The sequence below is a fragment of the Balaenoptera physalus genome (genome assembly GCF_965194825.1).
Source record: "Balaenoptera physalus genome assembly, chromosome: 3".
Classification (NCBI taxonomy): domain Eukaryota; kingdom Metazoa; phylum Chordata; class Mammalia; order Artiodactyla; family Balaenopteridae; genus Balaenoptera; species Balaenoptera physalus.
Genome location: NC_138890.1, coordinates 23,612,294 through 23,639,068, shown reverse-complemented (window position 1 = coordinate 23,639,068; position 26,775 = coordinate 23,612,294). Strand labels below are relative to the sequence as shown.

General features: G+C 47.3%; 1 protein-coding gene across 4 annotated transcripts in view; it reads left to right on the top strand.

Moving 5' to 3' along the window:
- Window positions 1–9,015: 9,015 nt before the first annotated feature.
- HRH2 (histamine receptor H2) overlaps window positions 9,016–26,775 on the top strand; it is a 49,231-nt gene continuing 31,471 nt past the window's right edge. For 2 of the 4 annotated variants that reach the window (XM_082454478.1, XM_082454475.1), the window contains exon 1: window positions 9,016–9,203. The gene's annotated coding sequence lies outside the window, so the exon portion shown is untranslated. Of the gene's footprint in view, window positions 9,204–17,438; window positions 19,293–26,775 lie in introns of those variants that run through there. The other 2 variants (XR_014261754.1, XM_082454477.1) reach the window with 2 other exon arrangements.

Below are 26,775 nucleotides of genomic sequence, written 5' to 3'. Positions count from 1 at the left end.
AGGCCATCAACCCAAAAGGAACCAAATCCTGTTAACAACTCTGTAAGTAAACTTGAAAGCAGATCCTTCCCCACCTCAAGCCTTCAGAAGAGAACCCAACCCAGCTGATACCTTGGCTACAGTCTAGTAAGAGACCTTGAAGAGAGGACCCAGCTGAGCTGCACCCAGACCCCTGACTCACAGAAACTGTGCGATAAGAAATGTGTGTTGTTTCGAGCCGGTAGGTTTGTGGTCATTAGTTGCGCAGCAGTAGATCACGGATACAGAAACTATCACTTTCCAAAAGAGTTACATTATGGGCTTCCCTGGTGGCGCAGTGGTTGAGAATCTGCCTGCCAATGCAGGGGACACGGGTTCGAGCCCTGGTCTGGGAAGATCCCACATGCCGCGGAGCAACTGGGCCCGTGAGCCATAATTACTGAGCCTGCGCGTCTGGAGCCTGTGCTCCGCAACAAGAGAGGCCGCGATAATGGGAGGCCCGTGCACCACAATGAAGAGTGGCCCCCACTTGCTGCAACTAGAGAAAGCCCTCGCACAGAAACAAAGACCCAACATAGCCATTAATTAATTAATTTTTTAAAAAAAAAGAGTTACATTAGATTTATTTGCATAAATATAGGGAAATGTCCCTGTTACTCTTGTGTTTAAAAAAAAGTAGATGGGGCTTCCCTGGTGGTGCAGTGGTTGGGAATCCACCTGCCAATGCAGGGGACACGGGTTCAAGCCCTTGTCTGGGAAGATCCCACATGCCGCGGAGCAGCTAAGCCCGTGCGCCGCAACTGCTGAGCCTGCGCTCTGGAGCCCGTGAGCCACAACTACTGAGCCTGCGTGCCACAACTACTGAGGCCTGCACGCCTAGAGCCCGTGCTCCGCAACAAGAGAAGCCACCACAATGAGAAGCCTGCTCACCGCAACAAAGAGTAGTGCCCGCTCGCTGCAACTAGAGAAAGCCTGCGTGCAGCAACGAAGACCCAATGCAGCCAAAAATATTTAAAATAAATAAATTTTAAAAAATAAAAAATAAAAATAAATAAATAAATAAAAAATTAAAAAGTAGATGGCAGAATAGTATATGTGATATGATCCCATTTTTACAAATAAATGTCTAAAAATATTTGTATGAATAGCTAGAAGTCTGGAATGAGATATAGATCAAACTACTCATAAGCTTATCTCAGGGAATAAGATTTCGGGAAACTCATGAAGGCCATATGGTTTGAATTTTTAAACAAGCTTTATTGCTTTGAGAATCAAAATAATAATAATAATGAAAGTATTTCCATTTAGAAAAAACAATCATAATATATAGTTAAAATATCAACTATATAAACTATATATATCAACTTTAAAAAATATATTTTGTCATATGTGGGAGACACCGCTTAATGGCCAACCCAACACTTCCATTCCCAGCCCTCTTCTCCTTTGCCTGCTGTCCACATAGAGGCTGGAAGGGTGACATGGTCACTTTCTATGGTCACAGCTAGGGATGGCCATGTGATAGGTCTGGACAAATGAGACATAAGTGGAAGTCCAAAAGGAAGACAAACGTCACTGGCTTTCTCCCATTTCCCTTTCTTCCTGGCCCCACAAAGTGTCCCCTGGTGGAAAGAGGCCATTGGAAGACCATATGACATGTGCTATGATAGTGAAGGGGCATCAGGTGAAGAAGGCTTCATGGAGGGGCATGGGATCCAGACTGGGAACTTGAAACTGAACTTCCAGAGAAAGTTAATACCTAAGCTTGGCAGGGGAGCAGGTGGAGAGGAAAAAGGAAGAATGCCCCAACAGAGGAAAATTGCCTTAGTTGCGGCATGCATGTGGGATCTAGTTCCCTGACCACGGATCGAACCCAGGCCCCCTGCATTGGGAGCACAGAGTCTTATCCACTGTACCAGCAGGGAAGTCCCTGGGACCTTGTTAATCCAGTGTGAGCTATGGACCAACATCATCAGCACCACCTGTGAGCTTTTAGAAATGCAGACTCTCAGGTCTCACTCCTACTTAATTAGAATCTACATTTTAACAAGGTCCCTAGGTGGTTTGTATGAATATTAGAGATTGAGAAGGACTGGTCAGGCACAGGTTCTCAAACTTACCTTCACGTTGGAATTATGGGGGGAGATTTAAAAACTACCAATGCCTGGCGTGGCGGAGGGATCGATTGGGAGTTTGGGATTAGCAGATGCAAATTATTATATATAGAATGGATAAACAACAAGGTCCTACTGTATAGCACAGGGAACTATATTCAATATCCTGTGATAAATCATAATGGAAAAGAATATGAAAAAGAATGTGTATATATATATATATATATATATGTATAGAATGTGTGTATATATATGTATAACTGAATCACTTTGCTGTACAGCAGAAATTAACACAACATTGTAAATCAACTATACTTCAAAAATACATTTTTTAAAATAAATTTATTTATTTATTCATTTATTTAATTTTTGGCTGCATTGGGTCTTCGCTGCTGCACGCGGGCTTTCTCTAGTTGCAGTGAGCAGGGGCTACTCTTTGTTGCGGGGCGCAGGCTTCTTACTGTGGTGGCTTCTCTTGTTGCAGAGCACAGGCTCTAAGCACGCAGGCTTCAGTAGTTGTGGCACACGGGCTTCAGTAGTTGTGGCTTGCGGGCTCTAGAGCACAGGCTCAGTAGTTGTGGCGCACGGGCTTAGTTGCTCCGCGGCATGTGGGATCTTCCCGGACCAGGGCTCGATTCCGTGTCCCCTGCGTTGGCAGGCGGATTCTTAACCACTGCGCCACCAGGGAAGCCCCAATAAAATACATTTTAAAAAACTAAAAAAAAAAAAGAATGCCCCAACAGAGGAAAATTGAGTCACCATATTCTCAAAGAGCAGCAAATTGAGGATTGAGGATGGGATCACATTTTCTGCACATGTGTATATTTCCTCCTTGAAACAAGATGTGTTCAGCTGTAAATTGTAAAAACCCTGAATCACAGTGGGTGTTTCATTACTTCACAAGGGAAAAAGTTGGCAGGTCGTGTTTCCGGGGCTGGTGCAGGAGCCCTACAGCGTGTGGGTTCTGAGTCCATTTCTTCCATGGTTTTTCCCTCACGGTCACAACATGGCTGCCTCAGCTGCACGATCCAAAGAAGGAAGTCGCAGAACAAGCAGGCAGGGCAGCAGGAGAAGGTGTGCCTTCCATCCCTCTTTCCTGTTACAGGTGGGAAATTTCCCACCCCTGCCCCGAAGATTTCCCCTTTGTCTCATTGGCCAAACTGGGTCACATGATAGTCTCTATCTATAATGGAGGCTGGCAAAGCAAGTCTTGGACTTTCCAGCCTTTAAGGTAGGTAAAGCAAGGACAAAGGAGGGGTGGAAATCAGTGTGGTAGACAACAGCTCTCTGCTCTCTGCCCCTGCCTGGACCAGGGACAAGCTGCCTAAGACTTCTTAAGTTGGGCCCCAGTCTCACCTCCAAACTCCTTGCCTCCCAGGACTCTGCTTAGTGACCCAGCCAGGCTCCCAGAGGATCAGCCTAGCACGATTCCCAGACCTGGCTTTTCCTTTATTCCAGGAGTCCTCAGTTCTGGGCTGCCTGTGTCCACCAACACATCCTCCAGCTGCTCTAAATATTGTCTCCCATCCTTGCTTTAAGACATGGCTAATAGCTCCTATTCTGTGCATTAGTCAGGGTTCTTCAGAGAACAGAACCAATAGAATGTGGCTAGAGAGAGAAAGAGAATTATTTTAAGGAATTGGCTCATGCCATTAAGGAGGCTGACAAGTCCAAAATCCACAGGGTGGGCTGGCTGGTTAGAGACCCAGGATGAATGCATCATCTCCTCCTTTGGATTCCCATGGAACAGTGTATTTTCTAGTGGAGTGGGCTGGGAGAGCAGACTATTTAAAAACAGGGGCTTTGGAGGGAGTCAAGTGAATCCCCCAGCTAACTGCAAGACCTTGGAGAAAACTCTGATTTTCTGAGCCACAGTTTCCTCATCTGCAACCTGGGGGAAATAATAGTATTTACCTCACAGGGCTGTGGTGAGAATTATTTGAGATGATGTGTTATACAAAGAACACAGCATAGTATACAGAAGATGGTAGCTGCTCAATAAATTGTGTTACCTCCTATCTTGTGAGCCAGAACTTGGGCATCATGCAATCTTAAAGTCACTGGGAAAATAGCCAAGTTGGGCTCCTTGGAGTAGCCCCAGTAGGGTGGGAAGCTGCTGCATCTGTCTGGGGACTCCAGCCCTGAGACCTTTCTGATGCTTCTCTCAAGACTCAGAGCACATCATGGCCAGGAAATGCACCCCACGCATCCCAACCACAGTCTAAGGTGCCCTACCACAAACCCAGAGTCACCTCAGAGCGCAGGACGGAGACAAGAAATAACTGATGACAAAACCAGTGGGTTTCATTGGAATTTTCTGCAGACCACTTCAGTAAATATTATCACTATACCATGTCATTCGTTATGTTAATTGTCACAAACTTTTTTTTTTTTTTTTCAATTTTAAGCTGTCAGACTCGGCAGAGATTACTCATCCAAAGATGAGTAATCTCTCTCTCTCTCTTTCTTTTTTTTTTTTTCTATTTTGATCAAATAGTGATTTGGGTTTCCTCAGAATGAGAAGGTTCTTCCGGCTTCCTTTGATAGATGGTTCTTACCTATTCAGAGCAAGGAGGAATTTGAGGTCATCAGATCCCAAAGCCCTCTTGCATGGTAAGCAGCCTACCAGTAATAATGATGATGTCTTCTATGATCAAAGTGCTTAGCTTCCAAAGGGCTTCAGATTTTTCGTACAGAACTGGAAACTTTCAGAGCTGGAAGAGTTTGCAAATGTCATCCCAATCTGTTGGGTGGCCAACCATGGATTGCCTCACTTTACAGTGTATGAAGGGTGTCAGTTCTCTATTAAAACCCTCCAGTGACTCAATTTCATTTAGGATGAAGTCCACATGCCTCATCATGACCTTGCGCCAATACCATTTCCAGCCATGGTCCCTCCCCCTCCTACACTCAGCCATGATGAACTTCTTCGTGTTCCTTGCTGAGGCCAAGCGCGTCCCTACCTTGGGGCATTTGCACCTACTGCTCCCTCTACACGGGACACTTCTCCCCCTTATCTTCATAATCCTGGCTCGGCTCAAATGTCACAAGCTCAGAAAAACTTTCTCCAACTGTCTTAAACAAAGTACCGCCCCCAGTCACGCTCAACTACACTACTCTGCTTTGCTTTTCTCATAGCGATTCTCTTTAGCTAAAATTATCCGGCTTGTTCGTTGTCTTTTTATGCCTTCTAGCATGTCAGATCTTTGTCTATCTTGTTCATCACTGTATCCCAGAGTTAACTCAGTGCCTGACACATTGTAGGTCCAGTATCCTGTGTTGAAAGAATGAATGAATTTAATATTCATTTCTTTTTTCATGTGAGCCTCATCCAAACCCTTTGAAGCAGAAGTTACTGTTATGCTTATTTAATGGTGAGTTGACATGGTTGAAATAAAGACATCTTTACAGATACCCAAGAAACGTATAGGTAACCCCTTCAGTAAAAGGTCATAAAGTTAATGTCCATCCATATTTTCTAAATGGTTAGCCTCGGTTTTGTAAACCATGAAAACTGTAATTCTCAGACCATTATATCAGAAGAACAAGAATGTTTCTGAATGCTTGTAATCTGTATTTTGATTAAGGATCCTACAGCGGATTTTGAAAGGTTTTATTTAGACTATGTATGAAATTGACACGTTAACTAATAAAATTGAATGTTTTTTAATTTTTTTTTTTAAAAAAAAGCCTATTTCCTAAGTGGGCTTAGAGATGCAAACTGATTCCCAAGGCCCCTTATCTAGTTATTCATTGCTTTGTAGTAAACCACCCCAGAGCTTACTGGTGTAAAACAACAAGAATATGTCATTTCCCTCAGTTCTGTGGGTTGGCTGAGTGGGTCTTCTGCTGGGCTTGCCTGAGTTCACCCATATGGCTATAAGAGCGCGGACAGCTGACCCTCTTCCTCCATGTGGTCCTTCAGATGTCTTCACAGCCTGGTGGCCTCAGGGCATTATCCCAAGAGAGTAAAATCCGAAGCATCAAGGCCTCTTAAGGCCTAGCCTCAGAAATGGCACAGCAGTACTTGCTCTGGGTTCTAGCCATCAAAGGCAGGCCCAAACTAGGGGAAAGGACATAGACTCCACTCTCAGTGGGAGGTGCTGTCACATTGCAAAGGAGCCAGGGCCATGTTGTGGCCATCTTTGAAAATCTGTCACAGATAGTAAGTGCTGGAACCAGCTTGACTGAAGCTCTGACTCAGCAAGGAAGACCAAGGGACCATGATTACCTGTGACTCTGCAAATCTAAATGGCCTGAATCAAATTTATCTCTCACTCACATTACGTGTCCACCAGGGGCTGGCTGGGCTTCTGAGACTTCACTCTGGGACCCAAAGTAAGGGAGCAACCTCTTCCTGGCATATCTCCTGAACAGAGCCAGTCTCGTGACACACAGGAAAGGGAAATGACAAGGACTCACTGGCCCAGAGCCTCTGCACAGAAGTGACACAAATCACATCCACCAATACATCAGTGGCCAATCAGGTCACAGACATTTCCTCCTCTCCTGGGAGGGACACTGAATATGGGTGGACAATAATCTCATCCACATGGAGCCCATTTTCCTCTTCAGATCCTTTAAAAAAAAATATCCTTCACAGATCCAAAGTCTGTCTCATTCTATTTCTACTGTTGGTCCAAGTGCTGCTGTCTCATCAGCTCCCTCTGCCCAGAGAGCAGAGAGACGAAGGTCACTGGAGCCGTCTCTTCTCCAGGATGCACATCCCGGCCCTTCCAGCCACCCAGTGCAATAACCTACCATAGCCTCCCATTGCTCCAAAGTCCTACCTGTGTCCTTATAAGTGTCCCATGGTCTGATTCCTGCCGGCCTGCCGGCCTGCACTCCATGAATGCCCCAGGCTGTTTGATGCCTTTTGCGGGTCTCCATGCTGTTTCCTCTGCCTCTGTGGCCCTTCCACTGTGAAATGTTGTTTTCCTTTTAAGCTCTGCCTCGAAAACCACTCCTCTCTGAAGACAACTTTTGTTTCCTTTGGCAGGGTCAACCAACTTTTCCTTTTTCTAAACCTCTTCATTATAGCATCTATTCATTCACTCGTTTGACCAACACTTTTTGATCATTTATGACTGCTCCAGGCTCTGAGGAGACACAAGGAATAACACAAACAAGGTTCTTGCTCCTTCACTCGTTCCATTCTGGTGCGTTAAAGCAGGCAATAAGCACATAAACAAATGAATAAAAAAAATAATTTTAGACGGTGATACGTGTTTTCATTACAATAAAAAAGGGATGATAGGAAAAACCCAGTGGCATGGAGGTGACTGCTTTAGGTAAGATGATCAGGCTTCGTGGCCTCTCTGATATTTGGGCAGCCGTGGGAAGATGTGGGGAAGAGGATTCCCGGCAGAGGGAACAGCCAGTGCAGATGGCCTGTCGTGTGGTCCAGCTTGGCCTGTTCTGGGCACAAGGAGGAACCAACTGCCGCTGAGGCACCCAGAGGCAGGAGGAGAATCGTGAGACATGAGCTCAGAGAGGTGCGCCGTGGCCAGATCACGTTGACGGTGAGAAGAAGCTTGGATTTAATTCTAACTACAACCAGAAGTCCCGGAAGGGTTTTCATCAGGGGAGTAGAGAGGCGTGATCTGGTTTATACTTTTTTGAGATGACCTATATTGCTTTGTGAATTGCTGGTGAACAAGAGCAGAGGCTGCGAGACCAGCTTGGAGGCTCCTGCTGTCATTCCAAGATGCTGGTGACCTGGATGCACAGCCTTCAACAGCCTCCCAGAAGCTGTGACCTCAGAGGTCCAGGGAACTGTGACCTTAGTCTCTGCATCTCAGCACACACATAGCACAGGGTGGGCCCACAGGGACAGAATGACTTAGGATGGCGTGTCAATCATCAGTAGCACGTGCCTGAAACTTACACTCAGCAGAACCAGCTCCCTTTCCCTCTCCTTTGTCAAGCTTCTGCTGGAACTCCCCTCCAGGTATCATATGGGGCAGCCCATCTGACCACCTGCCTCGCTTACTCTGGGTTAGCAAGCCAGGCCTGGCACAACCCTCGCCATCCTGCCCACGCAGGCTCCGCTCCACCGAGGTCTGCGTGGTTAGCACAACAGCCTGGACATCTTGATATTTAAGAGAGAGTTTCTCCCATTGAGCCTCCATGTTTTCATCTGGAAGGTGGGTATCATTTTCCCTACCCCAAGAGCCCCTTTTCCCAAGACCCTCCTCCCTACCTCTTCTCTCTCTCCATCTATCCCTTCAACTAGAGCAAATCCACTCGGGGGGTTTCTGAAGCTCCACTGATTTTTTTTTTTCTTTTTTTAAATTAATAACCCCTGAACTGATTTCTCTGTGCCTTAAGCCTCGGACCCTCTGTCTTTCCAGACTTCGGATCCCAGAATTATCCAGACTTTTCCCTTGAAACTAGTTCTTTCTCCCTCTTCTAGCTTGATTCCAGGCGGCTAGGAGCCGGGCACCCAAGGGAAGGGGTGCCACCTGATCCCGTGGGTCTAGCCCTCCCAGGGCAGGCCCTCCAGCTATGGGCAGAAGCCAGCGCTGGGCCGCAGAGGGAAGTCCCCTTGCACTCAGCCGGTTACTGCACAGCTGGAAGCTGGCTCCCAGGCCAGGCAGTTGGGGGGAGTGCGGGGAGTGGGTGGGGGGAGAAAAGCGAGAGAAAGAGGGGGCCGCCTGACAGAAAGAAAGACGAAAGGGAAAGTGTCAGAGCCAGAGAGAGAAGGAAAGAAGGTCCAGGAGAAAGGAAAAGAGAGAATGTGGGAGAGCGTGTGGAGAGGGAGAAAAGCCAAGGAAGAGAGAATGTGAGTGTGTGCGCGCCGCGCGCACGGAGTGGGAGAAAGAGAGGAGAGAGAGGGGGAGAGAAAGAGACTTGGAGAGGGAAGGAAGGGAAGCAGCGCTTGGAAGCCAGGAGGAGCGAGTTGGAGGCGGAGACGAGGAAGTGGGTGCGAGGCGCAGGGCGCGGGCGGGGCGCACCGCCAGCTCCATCCCCGGCCGGAGCGCAGCCGGCGCGGGCGCCGGACGGAGGCGAGCCGGAGCGGAGCCACCGCAGCGGCAGCAGCTCCAGGTAGCGCCGCCGCCGCCTCCCCGCGGGGCCTGAGCTCGGGGTGGGGTCCCCTGGCGGGCGCTGGTGAGTAGAGGAGCCGCCTCGGGCGGCTGCTCCCGGTTCCCCGCCGCCGTCTTGACTCTGACCCCGGGTTCGAACCCCGGCCCCTCCGCGCGCTGACTGTGCCTGACCTTGGGAACGTCGCTGCGCTGGCGAGCTTCAGTTACCCTCTGTGACTCGCGGGGGCGGGGGCGGGGGCGAGGGGTGGCGCCCTGGGACGCCTTGCGAGCGCGGGATGCAACCCCGGTCGGTCTGCGGCAGTGCTCTGGGCGCGGGGTCGGGTGGAGGTCCGCTCAAACCCCCTTGGGGGTGGATTTGGAAAATCCACTTTCGCCGAAATAGCCCCTGTTTTGTTCCCGGGTCTGGGCGCTGGCGTTTTCTCAGGACCATGTGTCTGCGGGCACAGGGCACGACTTTCTGCTTAAGGAAAGCAGGTAGAGGGCAGGGGGTGGGCGGGGAGGAGGCTCCTAGCTCCTCAGGCAGCCTTCGTCCCCCCGGATGCCCGATGCCCGGGAGCGGGAGCTTCCAGGATGAGCCAGGCAAGTGGCCTCGGCTTAGAGGCTTGGAAATCCAGTTGTGCCGCTTGAGTAGTACAGCTGACCTTGAGCGTGGGAGCCTCAGTTTCCTCCCCCATGAAAAGGGCCGTGCTACCGCCGCCTTTGAGGTGGTTGTGAGCATAAGGAGGTGGGGGTAGGAAAGTACCTGCGGGTTGTGGCATTCCCCAGTGGCAGCTGTCATATCCTAACTCGCGTGGCCAGAGTCCTGGTGCTGGTTGCCTCCTGGGAACTCATTTGTACGTGCCAGGTCCTCTCTGGTCTCATTTGCCAGAGGTGGTTAGTGGTCCAGCTGGGCGTGAAGCAGGGCCCAGAGAATGGGGGGCGGGGGTGTCAGGGGTCCCACTCCCCGACCCAGACATACATCCTGGTGTTTCTTTTAGACATGAAATCTTTGAGATGACAGCTCATATCCAGTAAAGACTCCTGGCTGAATCTCTCCGAGCCTCAGTTTCCTTATTTGTAATAGAAAGTTATGAATTCCTCTCTATTCATGAATTCCTGTTGCTGGAGTTTATGAAAGGCAATTAGTAAATTAGATTTATTGACATCTCTAGCTTGAGATATGAGGAGATTGAATAGAATGAGAAAAGAACACTTCTCTTGCACCTGCCCCGTGAAGACCTGGTACTCAAAGCATTATGTATACGGTATTGGCTGTAATCATCACAATAATCATGGAAGCCAGCGCCATTAAACCCCAATTTACAGATAAGAAAATCAAGGCTCACAGGGTCTGTGATTTCCACAGGGTCACACTGGTGGGATGTGCCTGACCTGGGATTGGCCCCAGTTCTGCCTGACTGTAGAGTGCTTCTCATAGGACCAAACCACCCCCAAAATATGTCTGTGAATGGTGTTCCTGGCACCTGGTTAGTTGGTTTCTTGTTGGCTGGTTTCTTGTTAAACATGTACTAGGAAGAGCTGCTGCATAATCACTGGGGAAAGTGAGTCTGAAGGCTGGCGGTGGGGTGGGGGGTGCCTTTGCCAGGTGATTTCTCTAGGGGTCTGGAAGCAAGGAAGGTCACGACTCAACACCACCTAGGAAGCAGACACCAGGCTGACTCATTCCAGCCCACCAACTTCTCTTCCTTCCTCTACCACCTTGTCCCAGTTCACCTCACCTCCATTAACCTCAGCCTAGACTTCTCTGGGCTGCAAGAACGATTTCTGCATCCTCCCCTGATGACTAATGCAACTAACCCTACCAGCTGATGTGTCCAACGAGAAAAGAAGGCCAGCTGTTGTCCATCTCCACTAAGGCCCCCAGAGAAAGGGAAACAGGATTACGTCCCAATCCCAAGGATTTAGCTCAGCTTAGGGAGAAAGTCTCTGGTGATGGGAAAATGGACTCCTTGCTATGGGAAAATGGGTGTCCCAGCAGGCTGGAGAGGTTCCTTTGCCAAAAATGTTTTAAGAGAAGAGGAGGACATCCAAACAAAAGGATGGAAATATGGACAAAGGCTCTTTCAATTGGAAAGATATTCAGCAGCAATCAGAGAGCACCTAAATGTCTGACAGTAGGAGATCAATTAAGTAAACTATGGGACAACCATGTGGCTACTAAAAATGGACAGTTCTTTTTTTTAAATGATAAATTTTATGTTATGTCTATTTTACCACAATATTAAAATAAAAAACAAACTTGAATGGTCACCCATCTCAGACTAAAAGCCTAAATTCTTTTTTTTAAATTATAGTTGATTTACAATGTTGTGTTAATTTCTGCTGTACGGCAAAGTGATTCAGTTATACATATACATATATATATACATTCTTTTTTTAATATTCTTTTCCATTATGGTTTATCATAGGCTATTGAATATAGTTCTCTGTGCTATACAATAGGACCCTGTTGCTCTTCCATTCTATATATAACAGCTTACATCTGCTAACCCCAAACTCCCACTCCATCCCTCCCCCAACCCTCTCCCCCTTGGCCACCACCAGTCTCTTCTCTATGAAAAATGGACAGTTCTTAATGGATGGGGACATGCTTATGCTTATGCATATGCGTATATATGGCATAGTCACAAATTGGTGACAAGCACGTAAAAAAGACTGGAAGGAGATAAGTCAAATGGTGTTAACAGTGTTTGCCAGTGGGAGATTTAGTCTTTCTTTATAATTTTTGAACTTTCCAGATTTTATGCAAATGTAGTATTTTATACTATAATAATTAGCAGACATAGAATTGTCTGGCTTCTAGTGACAATATACCCCACCCTCTCCCACCTCCTCCTGGTCAGCACCCAGGACAGGGCTGGCGCACGGATGCTTGTCAGTAATAAGGACACCTCTGTGTTGAGGTCTGGCAGACACCTTAGAAGGAAGAAGGAATACTAAAATTTTAAGACCACTAATATCTGGCATTGGTTATGTTCTTACTGTGTGCTCGTGATAACCCTATGGGGCAGGTACTATCAATACCCCATTTTACAGAGAAGAAACCAAGAGTCAGATACCTTCAGCCACTTGCCTAGTGTCACACAGGATTCAAACCCAGGCCATCTAAATTCAGAGTCTACACTCCTAGCCAGAGTCCGGAAGTGTCAACAGACTCCATTGGCTGACATTTTAGTACCTATCACAGAAACCCTGGGGGAAGCAATGCATCTCTGCACTTTATAGGTAAAGAAATGGCTCAGGGAATTCCCCGGTGGTCCAGTGGTTAGGACTCGGCACTTTCACTGTGGGGGCCCGGGTTCGATCCCTGGTCATGGAACTAAAATAATAAATAAATAAAGATGGCAGCATCAACACCAATGTTCATAACGGCACTATTTACAATAGCCAAGACATGGAAGCAACCTAAATGTCCATCAACAGATGAATGGATAAAGAAGATGTGGTACACACATACAGTGGAATACTACTCAGCCATGAAAAAATATATATTATATATATAAATAACATATATTTTATATATATATATATATATATATATATATCCTAATGGTTCTGTTTCTCTTCTCTGAAGAACTCTGACTGATACTTAGCATGTCAGAAATGGAACTCCTGTCCTTCCCCAAAGTCTGACCAACCTGCTCTCTTATTCATCTCAATTCATTGGCAATTCCATCCTTTTGGTTGCCCAGACTGAAAATCCCGGAACCATCCTTTTCTTTTTTATTTTATTTATTTTAAAAAATTTTTAATCAATTTTTTAAGTTGAAGTCTCGTTGATTTTCAGTGTTGTGTTGGTTTCGGGTGTGCAGCAAAGTGATTCAGATACCTATATGTACATGTGTTCTTTTTCGGATTCTTTTCCATTGTGGGTTGTTACGAGATGTTGAGTATGGTTCCTGGAGCCATCCTTAAAAGTTCTCTTTTTCTCATGTATCACATGCAATCCATCATCAAATACCATTGGCTTTATCTTAAAAATATGTCCAAACTTACAGACTGGGAGAAAATATTTGCAAATGATGCAACCGACAAGGACTTAATTTCCAAAATATACAAACAGCTCATACAACTCAATAACAAAAAAACAACCTGGACTTCCCTGGTGGCTCAGTGGTTAAGAATCCACCTGCCAATGCAGGGGACGTGGGTTTGATCTGGTCTGGGAACATCCCACATGCCATGGAGCAACTAAGCCTGTGCACCACAACTACTGAGCCTGCGCTCTAGATCCCGCGAGCCACAACTACTGAAGCCTGCACGCCTAGAGCCCGTACTCTGCAACAAGAGAAGCCACCACAATGAGAAGCCCGCACACTGCAACGAAGAGTAGCCCCCGCTCGCCGCAACTAGAGAAAGCCCACGTGCAGCAACGAAGACCCAACGCAGCCAAAAATAAATAATAAATTTATTTTTTTAAAAAATCCAGTCAAAAAATGGGCAGAAGACCTAAATAGACATTTCTACAAAGAAGACATACAGATGGCCAATAGGCATATGAAAAGATGCTCAACATCTTGATGGCTCAGAATGGCCATCGTTAAAAAGTCCACAAATAACAAATGCTGGAGAGGGTGTGGAGAAAAGGGAACCCTCCTACACTGTTGGTGGGAATGTAAATTGATACAGCCACTATGGAGAACAGTAGGGAGGTTCCTCAAAAAACTAAAAATAAAGTTGCCATATGATCCTGCAATCCCATTTCTGGGCATATATCTGGAGGAAACTATAATTTGAAAAGATACATTCACCCCAATGTTCATTGCACTATTTATAATTAGCCAACCTAAATGTCCATCGACAGATGAATGGATAAAGAAGATGTGGTACATATATACAATGGAATATTACCAGCCATAAAAAAGAACAAAATAATGCCATTTGCAGCAACATGGATGCAACTAGAGATTATCATACTAAGTGAAGTAAGGCAGACAGAGAAAGACAAATACCACATGATATCACTTATATGTGGAATCTAAAATATGTCACAAATGAATGTACCTACGAAAAAGAAACAGACTCACAGACATAGGGAACAGACTTGTGGTTGCTGGGTGGGTGGGGAGAGGATGGAGTGGGAGTTTGGGGTGAGTAGATGCAAACTATTGTATATAGAATGGATAAACAACAAGGTCCTACCGTATAGCACAGGGAACTATATTCAATATCTTGTGATAAATCATAATGGAAAAGAATATGAAAAAGAATGTATGTGTATGTATAACTGAATCACTTTGCTGTACAGTAGAAATTAACACAACATTGTAAATCAACTAAACTTCAATTAAAAAAATTATTTTAAATGTCAAAAAAAAAAAAAAAAAAAGATCCCACAAGCTGCATGGCATGGCCAAAAAAAAGAAAAAAAATAATTAAGTTAAATTTTTTTTAAAAAAAGAAAACAAATGGCACAGCAGTGACCTCCAAAGTGCCAGGCCTTGTGCTGGATGCTGGGGACCCAAAGGTACATAAGGTGCCCTCCCTACACGGGTGTGGGGAAGAGTGGTGTGTAAACAGTGTCCCCAGGGCTTTCATGCAGGTGGGGTTGTTTAGGAAACTGTGGGACCTCAGAGGACAAAGGGTGAAGGCTCCCCAGACAAGATGATATCTGAAATGCTTCTGGAAAGCTAAGCAGGAATCCACCAGGTGAGTAAGAGAGGTTAGAACAGTGGTTCTCAACGGGGCACAGTTTGGTCCCCAGGGACATTTGTCAATGTCTGGAGATATTTTTGATTGTTACAACTGGGGTGGGGGGGTGTGCTGACATCTAGTGAGTGGAGGGCAGGTGTGCTGCTAAACATCCCACAATGCCCCCGTAACAAAGAATTAACCTGTCCAAAATGTCAACAGTGCTGAGTTGAGGAACCCTGGCTCAGAAGAGAAGGGCCTTCCTGAACAGGGTTCAGCCTCCATGCATATTTACTGAGTGCCTCCTTTGAGCCTGTGATTGCATTGCTGGCTGTCTGGCCTCCCTGCTGCCACTCTGCCCCCACCACCCACCAGAGTGGTCTCTTTTTTTAAAACATAAAAGCTGTTTAGAGATATAAATCACATGCCATAAAATTCACCCCCTTAAATTATACAAGTCAGTTGCTTTGGGTATATTCACAGAATTGTACAACCATTACTGCTATCTAATTCCAGAACATTTTCATCACCCCAAAAAGAAACTTTGTAAACATTGGCTGTCACTCCCTATCCACCCCCGCTCCCACCCAACCACTGATCTACTTTCTCTCTTTGTAGATGTGCCTATTCTGGACATTTCATACCAACGGAATCATACAGTGTGTGGCCTTTTGTGTCTGGCTTATTTCGCTTAGCATAATGTCCTCAAGGTTCATCCATGTTGTAGCGTGTGTCAGTACTTCATCGTTTTTTTATGGCCAGAATAATACTCCATTGTATAGATATACAGCATTTTGTTTATCCATTCATCAGTTGATGGCTATTTGGGTTGTTTCCACTTTTTTGGCTATTTTATGAATAATGTTGCTCTGAACATTTGTGTACAGGTTTTGTCAGGACATAAATTTTCATTTCTTTGGGGTATATACCTAAAAGTAGGATTATTAGGTCATATGATAACGCTATGTTTAATCCTTTGAGGAACCGTCAGAGTGTTTTCCAAAGCAGTGTTACCATTTTACATTCCCACCAGCAGTGTCTGAGGTTTCCAGCTTCTCCACACCCTCACCAATGTTTACGATCTGACTTTTGGATTCTAGCCATCCTAGTGGGTGTGAAGCGATATCACTGTGGTTTTGATTTGCATTCCCCGGATGGCTAATGAATTTGAACATCTTTTCGGGTGCTTATTGGCCATTTGTGTATCTTGTTTGCAGCACTGTCTATTCAGATCAGAATCATCTTTTGAAACTCGGTTGCGTCCTTCCCTTACTTAGACCGAAATGCAAACCCCATTAAGGTGTACAAGCCCTACAGGACTGGGCCTTGTCCCCACCTTCTACTGCACCTCCCCTCACTCACGCTGCTCTGGCCACGCTGGCCTCAAAGCAGCAAGCTGGTCCCCATGCAAGACCTCTGCACGGTTGGTCGAAAGGTTGGTCGTTTCCTCTGCCCAGGTCATCATTTGCATAGCAGCTCTGGGGTCAGCCTCAGAAAGGGCTTCACTGTTCTCTCAGTCTCAAGGGGCTCCCTCCACCCCTAGGCCCATTCTAGCACATCTCAAGGTTTCTTTTGATCGTTCTTTTTACTATCTGATAAGATCCAGAGGAACTGGCCTCCTGTGTGACCCTGGGCAAGCGGCTGTCCCTCTCTGGGTCCCAGCTGCCCCATCTGAAAACCAGAGGGGGCCGTATTGACTGATCTCATAGGGCCTTCTCAGCTCTGCCCTCCTTTGATGCCGGCTTCCCTGTGACAGTGCTGCCAGGAGGGCGCAGGCTTGGCGCCGTGGCAGTGAGGGAGAGATGGCTGGAGCCAAGTTGGTCACGGATCGGAACGGAGCAGGTGGCGTGGCTGATTATCGCCAGCCCCGTGGGGACAGTCTCTAGGAGCACGTGGCAGCCTGGACCTGGTGCCCAGCCTCCAGGAACGGCAGGAAGAATTGTCAACAGCTCCAACAAGGTCTCCACCTTGGCCACTTTCAGCTCTGGAGTCACCCACTTTTCCCATGAGAATAATCTTCTAACTTCCAAACCCTCTCTGAGCACTAGAGCCATTCGGTCCCGGGGGTCTGCTTGTGCCCTAGTCCTGGGCAGTGTGCCGAAGACACGGGGATGGATGAATGGGACACCTGCCAAAAGATCCCGGTGTAGTGGGGAAGGCAGACGTGTAACCCACAGTGGGACACATGCAGCCCTGAAGCCATGAGCAAACCTCAGAGACTCCATTACCCACTGCCCTGGGGGAATCAGGGGAGGATTTGCAGAGCTGGGTGTGCAGGTGAAATGGAGTGCAGCAGGTAGACAGAGAGTGTCCGGGTATTAAAGGTGGAGAAAGAGGTGTGCAGGGACATAGCTGCGAAACCTCCAGGTGTGCTCAGGGCATTCAGAAGAATTAGGTTTTGCCTGAGGCGCCAGGGACAGTGGAAGGAGGTAACGGAGGATTCGATTTGCCAGGGCCCTGATCATGAAAAGCCTGCAATGCCAAGCTGAGGAGTTTGGACTTTGCCCCTGTAGGCTGCAGGAGTCACGCAGAGACTTTAGGCTGAGGATAGAGGCGATTAGGTTGCACTTTTGAAAATGCCCTTTCTCCAGACAGCACGGAGGCAGGTGGGGCTGAGGAGAGAGCGGGAGGCCAGGCACCTAATCGGGATGCCCTTGCTCTTGTCCAGGTGAGCAGGGATGAAGGCTGAAATGCTGCAGCTGGAGAGAAGACAACAGATTCAAAAGCTGTTTGGGAGGTAAAAGCACGTGAAGGAGGTGAGAGAGTCTAAATAATGAACGACACGGGAAGAGCTGATGCCAGCCTCCCAGGGTCCCAGCTATGACGAAGGAGGCACGGGAGCTGCGGGAGCTGGCGTACGAGTGTGGCATTTTCCAGGTGGCTGAGAGACAGGATAGAGGCCTCGGGAGAGGGTGATCCAGACCCAGGGGTCAGGATGTACAAAGGCACGGAGGTGTGAGAATGTCAAGAGTTAAGGAAAGGGTGAGGCTTTCTGGTTGACTGGAGCACAGAGGGCATGATAGGAGGGGAGGGGAAACTGAGGCGGGGGAGGGCAGAGGGGCAGAGGCTCTGGCATCGGGAGGCTGTTAGATGCCGGAGCAGAAGTCCCAGCTACAGCACTATTAAACCATCACTTCCAGACGCAGAGCGCTCACTACCCCCGAGAAAGCCCATCGCTAGGGTTAGTCACCCCTCTCCTGGACTCCTTACCAGACTTCCAGGGCAGAGATGGGTAAACGTCAGCCTGATCTTCAACCAGGAAGAAGGCAGACTCCCCCCGAACAACTGACCAATGAATTTGGTCTAGGGCAGAATTCTCAAAGGCATAATGAAAGGTGGGAGGGTGGTTAGAGAAGCAGGGAAATCCTGGGGGCTGAACTTGCCCTCCGAGAATACCGGGAGCGTGCCAAGATCATAGACGGTAGCTGGTGGAGGATATGCGCAGGGAACTCTAAGATATTTTTTTAAAAAAAAGAGCCAACATTTAAAAATGAGGTTTCATTGAAAAGTTTGGATATTTTATTTTAAAGCCAGAAGAATTCACATAAAAGCCAGATTTCCAGCTTCTCTTGCAGAATGTGGTGATTGGGGGGCACCGGGCCCATAGTGACCACAGTGGCCACCCCTCTGGCCCAGGCACGCATCCGCTCTCTGGGTCACCATGCCCGCACCCACACAGTCCCACAGAGGGTGCAGACAGTTCACACACAGCCTGCCTGGGTCAGGAGGCCTTTGGATCTGGGAGGCAGAACCAGCCTCCTAACTTTCTCTACCCCCATGCCTTTCCCTTGCCCTGCATTCCCTAAACGGGTCCTAGGAGCCTCATTCTCAGGGGAGCCTCCACGGTAAAAATAGGGCTGGGGGTGGCGGTGGAGAGCGGGTTCTAGGACCTTATTTGACTTTCTGGAAGCCCTGCAATCCATAGCCCCTGTCAGCCACAGCACATGCCCGTGAGCTCAGTCAAGTCCACAGTAAGGCCCCAGCTGACTTGATTTGCCCCTGATTCATTCCCAGCACAGATTCCATTGTTTAAGTAGCACCCTGTCCCCATTTGGGGAAATACTGCCTTTTTCGAAAGGTTTATTAGATAGTTAGGGTTTTTTCTTTTCACTTTTTGATTAAATAAAACACTGATACGGTTCAGAAGTGCAACATACAAAGGCACATGGTGTACAATATACAAAGGCCCCCTCCACCCTGGCCCTGTCTGCCCTGCCCAAAAGAGGGGGTCAATTTTGTTATTTTGTTGTGATGTATCTTTTCAGATTTTCTTTATCCAAAAACATATACATTTCATATATAAACACATGTCTATGTACGTATGTATTCTCACCTTTGACATAAGGGGAGCATATTATACACAATTTTGCATCTTCGTGTTGATTTTTAGTCCCTGTAGAATTAATTCTTAGTGTAGAAGATTTTGAATAAGGAGATGTAGAAGAAAACAGTGACAAATCATTGTACTACCATCCAAAGAAAACCACTATTACCATTCAGCCTACCCTTCTACACATAAATTTTATTTGTTGTGTTTCTCCCCTGCAGGTTAACAGGGTAGGCGTAGTTAGTCACCCTCTATATACAATCTGAATCCTGCTGTTTTATTACTTAAATATAAGCATTTTCCCTTATTTCATAGTTTCCAAAATGTGATAGCAACAGCTCTAGTAATTCCATTACGGCATCATTTACTCAACTGTTCTTCTAGTTTTGACCGTGTAAAAGGCATTTGCAGTATTCACCTATCGTAAATAATAGTGAAACCTACAGTTCTGTATGTCTTTGGAGTTGTGTTGAGTGAGCACCTTCAGAAAGCCTGGCATCTAGAGCAGAAGCTGAGTAGCCATGAGTTGGTCCCCCAGGGCTGGTGGCTGGGGGGCTGGGAGAGCATAGCTGAGGGAGGGGATGTGGGTGAGGTCCTGGAGGGAGAAGGGACCAGGAGGCCAGTGGGCAGCTGCAGGAAGGCAGGCTCTGGGCCCAGCATTGTGCTGAGTGCTTGTGCATCCGTAGAGCGTTCACACCTGCTGAGGGCTTGGTAAGCGCTGGGGCTTCACACACGTTTGCCCAGTTACTCCTCACAACAGCCAGATAATGTGAGGATTATTGTTATTTCCATTCTGCCAGGTGAGGAACCTGAGGAGGGAAGAATGTAAGCCGTTGTTCCCTTCGGTCACACAGAGAAGCAGTGCGGCCAGAATTGGACCCAGGTAGCTGGTCCTAGGAGCACCTTGCTCTTAACCCCCACAAGCCTCTCGGCACCCTTGTGTAGTTGGGATTATTATCCCCACTTCTCAGGAAGAAAAACTGAGGCTCAAATCAGAGCCACCCAGCTAACAGTGCCTCCCTGGCAAGCAGCAGAGCTGGGATTTGAACCCACAGCAGCTGCTGGAAAAGACCTGATTTTCATCAGGGGGTCCTGGAGGCTGAGATGGGGGTGGGGTGAGGGGTGCGCTGGGAGGAGAAGCCTTCTGCCCCAAACTCAGACTCCGGGAGCCGCCCCTGTACTCAGACTCTTCCAGATGAAGACGTGTTTACTTGGGTGCCTTCTCTCGCAGGAGAGGAGGACAAGAAGACCAGAGAATGGCCATGGGGAGGGGAGGGACGTTTACCGAGGAGGCATCACGCCTCTAGCGCCATCCCCTTACCTTCACATTTCATCTTCCCAGCATCATGTGCTGTGGTTTTATGCCCATTTACAGGTGGGAAAACTGAGCCTCCGACTGGTTCCGGGTTCCTTTCCACTCTACGGTGTTAGCTTCCTGGCATGAGCAAAATACTCCCTTAAATGTGGGGCAGGCGGTCCTGGGGGTCCTGAAGTGGACTTGGGTGGTCAGTGGCACAGATAACCACAACCATCCAATCATACAGTGAGTGGGTTTTGCTTTCGGTTCTCCTTCAGGCTTTCCTCTTTGTGTCAAAGAAAGTTATCAGTTAGGTGCTAATCTGTCTTTAATACCTTATAGCACAGCCTTTCTAATTAGGAGAGGGTTAGGCTGGCTTTTCAGGCAGCAGTAGCTACACGGAATTTAACAGCACCATCTGTGTTTCCACTGCCTTTATTTTCAGGGTAATCTATTTGAGGGAAAGTGATCCTGGTGGTTACTGTAATGATAAAACAGTTCCTTTTGCAATTAATTCCATCACTTTAAAGAAAAATGTTAAGTACAAAATAGAACTGGTATTTTGTGGGTTTGGCAAAAATCATGGAGTTGGTACCTGAACGCATGAGGTTTGGGAAACACAGGAGGCTTAGGACAGGCTACACTGTTGGCAATTGGAAACCGAGAGGGCTCTTCCCACTTCTGACCAGCTGTGTGGCCTCGGCCCAGGCATTCAGCCTCTCTGTGGCATCTTTGCCAAGTGGAGTAATAGTGACTCTGCCCTGGCGGCTCCACAGAGCTCTCCGGCAGGACTCAGGATGAGGTAATGAGCATGTGGAGGGACCATGGAAAGTGGGGGAGGGCAAAGAGGATTACATAAGATAACCAGTGTGTGTGAATGTTCCTGGCAAGCGTTAGCTGTTTGCTGTGGATATCTTTAAGGTGACCCAGCCGGCTTCAGGACTTTCGCCTTGTAAGAGCAAGCTGTACCCTGCTGGAAGGGCAACATCTTTCTGGAGTGAGTTTGGGGGAAAGAAGAACAGAGAGAAAGGAAGCTATGATGTTGGCGGGGGTGGTTCTGGTGCCCAGCTCTGCTGCCGCCGCTGGTGGTGATAGAGGTGGTGGTGGTGATAATGGTAGTGATTTTGGTGAAGGCAATACTGGCAGTGACAATGGCAGTGATGTGACCAGTTGGAGGGCCTGAGGGCTTTTGTATCCATAGAGAAGCAACAACTCAAGAGCTCTGCGGGGCTGCCCGGAGGGACTTAGATTTGTTCTCTGGGGCTTCAGAGCTTTTCAGGAGCCTACAAAAATGTCTGCAAACTCACACACACACACACACACACACAAATACCAGATCTAAAATACAAAAAAGACCCCACAAAATTTCAAGTAATAATTGTTTAATTGGAAACTTATGACAGCTAGTCAGTGGCAGCTCATTAAACTAAACAGCTAAATATGAATCCTATTTTCTATGGAATGTGTTCTATGGATATTACAATGCATTTATTATGCAGTATGGGGTATGCCTCCAGGAAAAAGAATACATAGGGCTCTATAAGGTTTTTAAATGGCCATGACTGATTGGCAAATAACTTGTAAGATAGTAAGCCCCCCATCGTTGGAAGTATGCAAGGCAATCAGGGATGACTGCCTCTCTGGGATGCTATAGAAGGGGTTCCTGAACACCATATGACCACTGAGTTTTGTTTCTACCCAGAGCCCTCCTATTTTATTATTTTGGGGGCTCCTGATTCCTTCCCTCCCACCCCCTCCAGACACACACACACATCAAGTTGCTGGAGGAAACCTTTGAAATATTCTAAGCCCATCTCCCCACTTTTTTGCTGAGGAAACTGGGGGCACTAAACTAGTGGGAGGTAACATGGCAAGTCAGAGTCATAACAGGGACTCAAACTCAGGGTCCAAATTCCCAGCCCAGTGCCCTCTCCACCCCTCCCCTCCCCCCTGGGGAGTTTTGCCCCTGGGTGGCAGAGATTCAGACCCCCCCTGCAAACATTGGCGATCCAGGGTCTCACCTCCCCCAGAAGAACCAAGGTAGAATTTTCATTTGGCCCTGTCCAACCCCTGCCCTGAAAAGTCCACCCAAGGTCTTTCCCACACTTGCCAGCCCACTGCTGGCTGTGGGCTTTGGCCAAGTTACAAAACACAGTAAACCTCAATTTCCTCATCTATAAAATGGAGATAAGTAATGGTGTCCATGTAAGAGGGTTGTTGCAGAGAGATTAAATTGGATAATATAAAATACTTAGAACATTGCCTACACTTTCCAAGCGCCCCATAAATAGGATATTATATTATGATGGTTGTTTTCAGTATGCATCAGTCAATCCAATAAATATTAATTTATTTAATAAATTAAGAGCCCCCATTAAGTGCCTGTCCAGGAACAAAAAATTGATCCTGGTCCTCACGATGCCTACATTCCACTTGGGAGAGAGATATAGGGAACAAATAGGGAAGCAAGAAAAAAAGCCAAGAAAAATTGTGCTCTGCAGAAAACCAAATGGCAGGGATGTGATGGAAGGTCAAGGGAGCTGCTTTGGGGGTCGAGGAGGACCCCCCCCACAGAACTGATATTTGCTCCAAGGTGCCAACGTCCACATCGGCAGCAGATCACAGGCAGAGCCCCAAGGAGGAGAGTGCAGCATGTCCAAGGCACTGGGGCAGGGGCACTGTGGCCAGGTAGCCACTGAGACCTGAGGGTAAGGTAGGAGGTCAGAGAGGTGGGGCACAGATCCCATGGGGCCTTGTGAGCCAATGGGAGTGTGTAAAGGGACAGTGTGGGTGTGACAGAAGCAAGAGGGTGGTGCTGGGGGCTGAAGGGAGTTGCAGGATGTCTGTCGGGAGCAAAAGTCCAGGCAAGAGATGGTGCTGGCTTGGACTAGGACCAGGATGGCAGCAACCAAGGAAAGTAGCCGTATCCAAGATGTAGGTATTTCAGAGGCAGGATCCACTGGGCTTGCTGATGGGTTGGATGCCGGGGATGAAGGAAAGACAGGAGTCCAGGATGATGCTTGAATATGTAGCCTGATCCCCTAGGTGGATGAAGGGGAGGCAGAGGCTAGATAAGAGACTCAGGGATCCTCCCTCAGTCCCAAGTTACATGCACTTTGTGCCCACAATGTCCAGAATAGTCAAATCTATGGAGCCAGAAAGCAGGTGGGTGGTTGCCAGGGACCAGGGAGAGGGAGTGATTGCTTAATGGCCTTGGAGTTTCCTTTTGGGGTGATGAAAATGTTTTAAAACCAAATAGAGATGGTAGTTACACAACATTGTGAATGGACTGAATGCTACTGAATTGTACACTCTGATTTTACGTTATGTGCCTTTCACCTAAATTGAAAAAAAATATGAAGGAGAAATAAAGACTCTCTTAAACAAGCAGTGACCAAGGGAATTTGTTGTCACCAGATGTGGCTTCAGGTTCCCACATCAGCCATTGGCAGAAGCCAGGTAAATGGCCTGGGGTCTTTCACTGAAAAGAAAACACCACAAAAAGAACTGGTCACACAAATAGTCAGCGAATGAACTGGATTAGATGCATGTCTTGGAGGGGTGGTTGGCTTGGACACTCAGAGACTATGGAGTCAGTCAAAGCCCTGCCTGCCTCTTTACCAGCTGTGTGCCCTTGGACAAGTGACTTAACCTCTCTGAACCTGAGTTTCACCATCTGTCAAATGGGAATAATAATAATCTCTGCCTCACAAAGATATTAAATTATCTGTGGGTTCTCAGTAAATGGAAAAGGTCAGTGTCCTGGCCTCTGGTCCAGGTCACCTTCCCCGGTGATGCTCGAGTGATAACATTCATCATAAGAAAATGTCCACTTTGATGCCATCATCCCTTTCTGGGCTGGTACACACCTCGAAGGGGTGGGTGGGGCTCTTCAGCCATGGTTACAGAACCTGCCCCAAATTCCAGACAATATTTGGGTTCGTTCACCTCTCAGGCTGTGCAGAGGGGACCCCCCGGGGGGCTGCAGTGCTTGGGACAAGATGAGCTTGAGAACAGAAGTGAAAACAATCCTGGCTTCTGGCCCCTCGTGGCTCAGAAGAAATGAAAGAGTGGGACCAAAACTCAGACCACCAGGAGCCCAGAGCCTTTCTCTCTAAAGAACAGCCTCAACCAGAAATCTGTTACTGCCTTAAGAGGCTTTTACCAAACGTCCAGCCCACTGTGAGGAAAGAGTTAGAAATCTGCAACCACAAAGATCAAAGACACCCTGGAATGGTATTGCAAAGGTGGAAGTATTTTCTGCTGCAAATGCCAGGGGACTCGTGCTGTCTCTTTGAAAACCCCTAAGGGTAGTTTCTTTCTCTATAGGAAAAGTGAAATAGTAACAACTGAGAACAGGGATTCTGGAGTCAGACAGCCTGGGGTTCAAATCCTGACTTTTCCACTTGGTGATGTTGAGACTTTGGGCAACTTAACTTTTCTGAGCCTGGGTTTCTGCATTTGTAAAAAGAGGAAAAGATCTCTTGCCACAGGATGTTGCAATAAAGCATAAGTGAGAGGGTGTTCAGAGAGCAGGGAGCCCCAGGCGTGTTGTGAAGTAAGCATCCTACAGTTGTTAATGAGTGAGAGAAGCCTCATTGATTGATGGCTGACTGGGATCCAGAGATCTGGGGTCCCAGATGCTACCAGTTCCCTGGGCAACCTCGGGCCTGTTGATTGAACCTTCAGGGCTGCCTATTGCCTTCAAAACTGAATCCAAACTCCTTAGCACGCCATCCACAGCTACATTTCCACCCCCACCCTGAGAATCAGCTGGAGAGGTTGGCAGAGGCCAGATCATGCAGGGCCAGGGCTTGGCAGGCACTGGCATCTTTATGCAAACAACAGGGGAAACATTGGAGGGGCCTGGCCTGACCAGCCCAAGGCCTGCGCGGTGTCTGCGGGGAGAGAGGTCCCTGAGGGTGATGAGCTTGGAGCGGTGGACTTACTGTTAAGGGGCTCCTGACTGAGCAGACCGAGCGCCAGCCCTGGCCTGGAGCCCTGATCAAGCAGGTTCCCCTCCTAAGCACCACCTGAGCACACAGCTGCCTTTCCTTTACTGTTGTTCCCTCTACCCCGTGTGCCCTCCCTCTTCCCTTCTCCACCCGCCAAACCGTGTGGCCTGGATGTTAGTTTGGCAGTAGGTGACATCTACCCCAGGTAAGAAGATTCAAAAGGTCCCAAAGGACATATGGTGAAAGAAGTCTTACCCCCACTCTTTGCCCAGCCCCCATATCCCACCCTGGAAGCAGTCAGTCCCTTTTCACATGTGCCCTTCCTGGGCCAGTCTGTGTGTCAATGCACGAGTGCACATACACGTTCCCCCTTTCGCATGTCACACTCCACACATGTGGAACCCATCCCACGTCAGCCCGAAAGCCTGCGACAGTCCTTTTTTTTAATTTTAATTTTTATTTATTTTTTATTGACGTATTGTTGATGTACAATATGATGTAAGTTACAGGTATACAATATAGTAATTCACAATTATTTGATTAAACTCCATTTATAGTTATTATAAAATATTGGCTATATTCCCTGTGTTGTACAATATATCCTTGTAGCTTATTTTATACATAATAGTTTGTACCTCTTAATCCCCTACCCCTATATCACCCCTTCCGCCTTCCCTCTCCCTACTGGTAACTACTAGTTTGTTCTCTATATCTGAGTCTGCTTCTTTTTGTGGAAAATAGTATGGAGGTTTCTCAAAAAACTGTAAAAAGAACTACCATATGACCCAGCAATTCCACTCTTGGGTATATATCTGAAAACAACAAAAACACTAATTTGAAAAGACACATGCACCCCAATGCTCATAGCAGCTCTATTTACAATAGCCAAGGTATGGAAGCAACCTAAGTGTCCATCAACAGGTGAATGGATAAAGAAGATGTGGTATATGTATACAATGGAATAGTACTCAGCCATAGCAAAGAACGAAATATTGCCATTTGCAGAAACATGGATGGACTTGGAGGGTATTATGCTACGTGAAATAAGTCAGACAGAGAAAGACAAATACTGTATAATATCACTTATACGTGGAATCTAAAAAGTACAGCAAACCAGTGCAACAGTCCTTTTGATGACTGCACTGCATACTGTCACCACAGGCACTTTTACACCATTTCCAGGTCACATGACAAATTCCTAGAAGTGCAACTGCTGGGTCAGTAGTCTGTTTTTGTTTTTTTGGTTTTTTAAAAATTTATTTATTTATTTATTTTTGGCTGTGTTGGGTCTTCGTTTCTGTGCGAGGGCTTTCTCCAGTTGCAGCGAGTGGGGGCCACTCTTCATCGCGGTGTGCGGGCCTCTCACTATCGCGGCCTCTCTTGTTGCGGAGCACAGGCTCCAGACGCGCAGGCTCGGTAATTGTGG